Consider the following 7,620-nt stretch of genomic DNA (forward strand, 5'->3'; position numbering starts at 1 on the left):
TCATTGTCTTCTCTGGTTGTCAGGCCTTTGGACTTGGATTGAATTATACCACTGGCATTTTTGGGTTTCCAGTTTGCAAATGGCAGATTGTGAGACTTTGGGGCCTCCATAATTGTGTGAACTAGTCCTCACAACAATTTCAATATAATAAACAAATATACATTAGCCTTTATATATTATTTCTATCTATCTAATACATGATAGATAGATATCATATTGGTTTTATGTTTTCTGGAGAACCAAATACAGGCAGGAACAACATTTTTTTTTTTTTTTAGGAACAAAATATTTTTAAAACAAATGATCTACAGCACTTTGTACACAATTGCTAACCAATAAATATTTATTGACACTGACTAATGCTTTTGTCTAGAGTCAGTGAATTGATGTGCATTACCTTCAAGAATTAAAATTATAGTGGATTAAATATGAAGAGTTATTCATAGCATCCTGGCAAATGGCCTGGATTCCCCCTTCTTTGTCCTGTTTCTATCTGCATTACCTTGTGTTTTCATTTTTTAAAACTGCGGGACTCTGATGACACTATTCCATTCCCATGTATAGCCCAGCAAACCTTTTAGAGCTAAATGAGCAAAGACATGAATCACCTCATTAAGCAGAGCTGGGCTCTGGGTCTGAAAGAAATGGACAAGCTAGGTTATAAATATTAATTGGACAAAATAGCAGTCAGGCAACACTCCTAATTTTGAAAAATGTGCAATAACAAAGGGTGTTATAAGTACATGTTAAATAAAACACTCTGAAGACATCCTCTGAGAAAAATTCCACATAAAAATGTACCAAATTATAACTTGTTAGAGTAATTAGAGAGAATACTCCGATTTTCCAAAGTATTTTTAGAATAGACACCTTATTTTTACTTGTAGTTCAATCAATTTAGAGTGTCTATTCAGGAGTAATGTCAGTAAGAAATCAGAATAGGAAGTCTCAGCCCTTATCTACGACAGAAACACCAATTTAACAACAACATATGGACCAAAATACTTTTCTGAGAAGTTTTGAATCCAGTTAAGTTACAGTACTTCAGACAAGCACAAAACCAAAAAAAAGCCATATTGAAATGGGTAAAAAGAGCAATGTCACTTTACCCATATCAGCCCCTCCTCCAGACCAGCATTGCTCAGTGTCTTGGTCTATGACTTCTCTCTCAAGGAAAAAGAGAAAGTGGAGTGTGCATCCAATGCCCCTGCACTCTCAGTGCACTGCCTAAAAAAGTAGTTTCTGTCTTACCTCACAGGAGCACTAGCAGAACTGGCATACTTTTGGTAGCTAAGAACAAGGAAAGTTGCAGTGGTTTGCTGTTGCTGGCAGAGCTGTGCAAGATTGGGAGAATGTGCAGAATCTGAGGCAGAGAATCTGGGGGAGAGGAGGAGACCATGCTTCCAGCATCCTGGATTTTAACTATGTTTCCAAAGGACTGGTTTTTGTCTTGTCGCACATGGAGAGCTGAGGGATGAGCATGGTTTGGGTGCCTAGGGACAGTTAAAAACAAAGGGAAAAGGCAGGAAGCTTGCAATACCATGCATTGTTCTGCATGATTGGGACAAGGTACAGAACCTGGGGTTTCTTTCCAAGGAGGGAGGAAGAGTAAAGCATGGCTCCAACATCCTGGGTTGCAGTAAAGCAGTCAGACAACCAAGGGAACAAGAGATTATGGACTCCTGAAAAAAGTTAAAGTTCTTAAATCCCCATAACTAGGAATTTACACACAAAAGTCCAGAGAAGATACACCCATAGAAAAGTTTTGAGAACCTCTGAGAATGTCTAGCTCAGGTGATTAATGAATATCTTTCCCAGTTGAAACCAATTGGTATAAAGACTGGGAAGAATAGTTGTTTCTTCAAATATGGAGATATTAACACAAAGCTACAAGGAACAAAGAGAATCATACAAACCTGACCCAATCAAAGGAACAAATAAATCTCTGGTAACTGACCTACCGAAATGGAAATCTACTTACTATTTGATAAAGAATTTAAAATAATCAAAGAGGCTGATTTATAAAAGAATTATAGATGAATTATAAGAGAACACAGATAACTAAACGAAATTAGGAAAATGCAGAATATCATTCTGCATTTTCAAATGAACAAAATGAGAATATCAACAGAGATATTATTATTAAAAAGAACCAAAGAGAAACAAGGCTGAAGAGTATAGTAATTGAACTGAAAAATGTTGCTAGAATTATATAGCAGTTGGCTTTATCTATCAGAGGAAAGAATCGGCAAACTAAGACAAGTATTTGAAATCATCCAGTACCCTTAGGAACAAAAAGAAGAAAAAAAAAAAAATAGAAAAGAGTAAAGAAAGCCTAAGGGACTTAGAGATCACCAGAAAACCATCCAACACATTATGGATGAAAATTTCCAAATCTGGGGAGGAAAATGGACATTCAAATTCATGAAGCCAAAAAAATTCCAAATATGATGTATCCAAATAATTCTATCCCAAGACACATTATAATCAAAGACAAAGAGAGAATTTTGAAATCCACAAGAAAGAACTTATCATATACAAGGACATGTCCATAAAAAAACAGATTTCTCGGGACGCCTGGGTGGCGCAGTTGGTTGGACGACTGCCTTCAGCTCAGGGCGTGATCCTGGAGTCCTGGGATCGAGTCCCACATCAGGCTCCCAGCTCCATGGGGAGTCTGCTTCGCTCTCTGACCTTCTCCTCGCTCATGCTCTCTCTCACTGTCTCTCTCTCAAATAAATAAATAAAATCTTTAAAAAAAAACAAAAACAAAACAAAAAAAAAAACAGATTTCTCAGTAGAAACCTTGAAAATCAGAAGGGATATGGATGACATACTCAGAATGCTGAAGAAACAAACAAACAAACAAAAACTAAGAATATCATATGTGGTAAAATCGTCCTTCAAAAATGAAGAAAAGAAAAAAACTTTCCAAACAAATGAAAGCTGAAGGAATTCATCACATTTAGACTTGATTTACAAATAATGCTACCAGGAGTCCTTTAGGTTGAAATAAAAGCCATTGTACAATAACACAAAAACATATGAAAGTGTAAAACTCACCGGTCAAGGTAAATATATAAACAATGCAGAATATTGTAATGCTGTAACGCAACTGTAAAAGTCACTTTTAAGTCTACCATAAGAGTTAAAACACAAAAATATTAAAATAGCTATTATTATAGAAAATATGTTAGGGACAACTGGGTTGCTCAGTGGTTAAGCCTCTGCCTTCAGCTCAGGTCATGATCCCAGGGTCCAGGAACAGAGCCCTTTGTCATGCTTCCCTGCTCAGTAGAGTACCTGCCCCTCCCCCCATGTTCTCGCTTACTCTTTCTCAAACAAATAAGTAAAATATTTTGGAAAAAAATATATAGCTTTGCGCAGTGGCAGTATCATAGCCAATGAGGTTTATCCGAGGCGCGATTATTGTTAATTAAAAATATAAAAAGACATAAAGTGTGGCATCAATAACCTAAAATGTGTAGAGGTAGAAGGAAATGTCTAGAGTTTTACATGCAATTGAAGTTGTTTATCAATTTAGAGTAGACCATTATAACTATAAGAAGTTTTATAAGTCGTATGGTAGTGAAATGTCTATAGGAGATACAAAAAAGTAGGGGGAGGGGGAAGAGATCAAAATATGTCCTAGAAAAATTGAATGATTTACAAGGAAATAAAGAGAGGACAAAAGGGACAAAAAAAAAAACTAGAAGGCAGATACAAAACTGTAATAATAAGTCCTTCCCTATTAATAATTGCTTAAACATAAATAGATTAAATTTTCTAATAAAAAATATAGAGTAGGGGAGCCTGGGTGGCTCAGTGGGTTAAAGCCTCTGCCTTAGGCTCAAGGCTCAGGTCATGATCCCAGGTCCTGGGATCAAGCCCCACATTGTGCTCTGTGCTCAACAGGGAACCTACTTCCCCGCCTCTCTCTGCCTGCCTCTCTGCCTACTTGTGATCTCTGTCTGTCAAATGAATGAATAAAATCTTTAAAAAATATATATAGAGAGTAGATGAATGGGTTTTAAAAAACAAAACTCAAGTATATGCTGCCTACAAAAGACTCACTTTAGCTTTAAGGATGACATGGACTAAAACTGAATGGATAGAAAAAACCCTGTATGTAAATGGTAACCAAAAGAGAGCAAAGGTAGTATATTTACCTCAAACAGAATAGACTGAGTGAAAACTGTGACTGACAAAAAGAAAATCATTATATAATGACAAAGCAGTCAGTTCATCAGGAAGATATAAAATTATAAATATATATGCACCCAACATCAGAAAACTTAAATATGTAAAGCAAATATTAATGGATATAAAGGGAGAAATAGACAGAAATACAATAGTACTAGGAGACTTCAATACCCCACATTCAACAATGGATCCAGAGAGAAAATCAATAAGGAAACAACACACTTGAACAACCTATAGATCAAATAGACCCAAGACACATATATAGAACATAACAACCACCAACAGCAGAATACACATTCTTCTCAAGTACATATGAAACATTCTTTAGGATAGATCAACTTAGGTCACAAAACAACTGTTAACGAACTTGAGAAGATTGATATTATACCAAATAACTTTTCCAACCACAGTGCAATCAACTGGAGGTCAATAACATAAGAACAACTAAAAAATTTACAGATACATGACAACACACTCTTTAAAAAAACTGATGGATCAAAGAAGAAATCAAAAAGAAAATTTTAAAAATATCCTGAGGAAAATGAAAATGGTAACACAACATACAACATACCAAAATTTATGGAATGCAGAAAAATCCTCCTAAGAGAGAAATTTATAGTGATAAACACCTACCTGAAAAGAGAAATATTTCAAATAAAAACTTTGCACCTTATGGAACTAGAAATAAGAACAAACAATTGTTTTGTTTGTTCAGCCCAAATTGACAAAAGGAAGGATAATTTATTAGAGCATAAATAAATGAAATAGAAAAACAGTAGGGAAAAATCAAAACTAAGGGTTAGTTTTTGAAAAGGTAAACAAAATTGAAAAATATTCAGCTAGAAAGGTCTAAAAAAAAGGAGAGAAGACTCAAAATCATAAATGAAAGGAAATATTTACAAGTGATACCACAGAAATGCAAAGGCTTATAAGAGACTTCTATAAACAATTATATGCCAACAAGTTGGATAATCTATAAGAAATGGACAAATTGCTAGAAACATACAACCAACCAAGAAGTAACCATGAATAAAAAGAGAAAATCAAGAACAAATAGAAAATCTGAAGAAACAAATAATGAGTAAGAAGATGAGTCAATAATCAAAAAATTCCCAAAAAAGAAAAACCCAGGGCCATGTGACTTCCCTCACTGGTAAAGTCTATTAAACATTTAAGAAAGCGTTAATATAACACATTGTTATATGTCAAATAATTTCAATTTAAAAAACCCAAACATCTTTATTACATGTGCTTTAAACATTTCTCTTAATACATTACAGAAAAGCAATCATATTCATTATCTGAAATAATGCTTATGTCAAAGTAGCTTGCACAGAACACTCACATACTCATGGTTAATACAAAAAAAAAAAAAAAAAAGCGAGCGAGAGAGAATTAATAATAATTTTACTCAATCCCATCCAAAAAATTGAAAAGGAGAAAATACTTCAATTTATTTTACAATGTTAGAATTACCCTGACACCAAAGCCAGATAAGGGAATTACATAAGAAAAGAAAATTAAAGTCCAATATATCTTGAACATAGGTGCAAACATTCTCAATAAAATACTGGTAAGCAGGATTCAACAGCACATAGGTGGGTAATACTCTATGATCAAGTGGGATTTATTCCTGGGATGCAGGGATGGTTCAACATATGCAAAGCAGTAAAGTGTGATACATCACATTAATAGAATGAAAGATAAAAAACCATCCGTAATCTCAACAGACACACACAAAAAGGATTAGACAAAATATAACATGTTTTGTGGATAAAAACTCTCAATAAATTGGGCGTAGAAGGAATTTAACTCAACATAATAAAAGCAATATATGATAAACTGTCAGTTAACAGCATACACAATTGTGAAAAATTGAAATCTTTTTTACTAAGATCAAGAAAAAGACACGGATGCCCATTCTCACTACTGCCATTCAAAATAGTACAGGAAGTCCAAGCCAGAGTGATAGGGTAAGAAAAAGAAATAAAAGGCATCCAAACTGAAAGGAAGAAGTAAAAATTGTCTCTGTTTGAAGATAACATGATATCATATAACCATACCTCATTTTGTTGTGCTACTTCATTGTACTTTGCAGATACTGGTTGTTTTTTTGTTTTTTTTTTGTTTTTTGTTTTTTTCTATTTTCACAGATTGAAAGTTTGTGACAACCCTGAATTGAACAAATCTGCCAGCACCATTTTTTCCAACAGTATTTGCTTGTTTTATGTCTCTGTATCACATTTTGTTAATTCTCACAGTATTTCAAAAATTTTTTTGCTATTATTGTATTTGTTATAGTGATCTGTGGTCAGTGATCTTTGATGTTACTTTGTAATTGTTTTGGGTGCCACGAACCATGCTTATATAAAATAGTGCTTAAATGATAAATGTTGTGTATGTTCTAACAGCTCAAGTAACCCACCAGCCCCCATCTCCTCCTCCCTTTCTATGGCCTCCCTATTCCCTAACAGCATTGAAATTAGGCCAATTAATAACACTACATTGGCCTCTTAGTGTTCAAGTGATATACCTCTAACTTTAAATCAAGAGCTGGAAATGATTAAGCTTAGTGAGGAAGACATGTCAAAAGCTGAGATAGGCCAAAAGCTAGACCTCTTGTACCAATTAGCCAAGTTGTGAATGCAAAGGAAGAGTTCTTGAAGGATATTAAAAGTGCTACTTGAGTGAACACAAGAATGATAAAAAAGCAAAACTGCCTTATTGCTGATATAAAAAAAATTGTAGTGATCTGGATAGATCAAATCATCTGCAACATTCCCTTCAACAAAGCCTAATCCAGTGCAAAGCCCAAACTCTTCAATTCTGTGATGTTTGAAAGAGGTGAGGTAGCTTCAGACTAAGAGTGTGAAGCTAGCAGAGGTTGGTCCCTGAGGTTTAAGGAAAGAAGCCATCTCTATAGTATAAAAGTACCAGGTAAAACAGCAAGTCCTGGTTCAGGAGCTGCAGCAAACTATCTGGACTTAGCTAAGATAATAAATGAAGATGTCTACACTAACCAACAGATTTTTGGTGCAGACTAAACAGCCTTATATTGGAGGAAGATGCAATTTTTAGACATTTGTAGCTAGGGAAGACAAGTCAATGCCTGGCTTCAAACCTTCAAGAGCGGGCTGACTCTCTTGTTAGGGGCTAATGTAGCTGATAACTTCAAGTTGAGGCCAATGCCAATTTCCCATTCCAAAAATTCTAGAACCCTTAAAAATTATGTTAAATCCACTCTGCCTGTGCTTTATAAATGGAACAGAAAATCTTGGATGACAATGCTTATATTTACAACATGGTTGACTCAATATTTTCAGCTTCCTGTGGAGACCTACTGCTCAGAAGAAGAGCTCCTTTCAAAATACTACTGTTCATTGACAATGCCTCTGCTTACCTCAGAGCTCTGTTGGA

General features: G+C 34.8%; 1 non-coding gene across 1 annotated transcript; it reads left to right on the forward strand.

Moving 5' to 3' along the window:
* The first annotated feature begins 3,375 nt into the window (after positions 1-3,375).
* On the forward strand, positions 3,376-3,523 carry LOC122916598. Its single transcript, XR_006386236.1, has one exon. It is a non-coding gene; the product is annotated as a U4 spliceosomal RNA (small nuclear RNA).
* The last annotated feature ends 4,097 nt before the right edge of the window (positions 3,524-7,620 follow it).

This window comes from Neovison vison, chromosome 8, assembly GCF_020171115.1.
Source record: "Neovison vison isolate M4711 chromosome 8, ASM_NN_V1, whole genome shotgun sequence".
NCBI lineage: Eukaryota > Metazoa > Chordata > Mammalia > Carnivora > Mustelidae > Neogale > Neogale vison.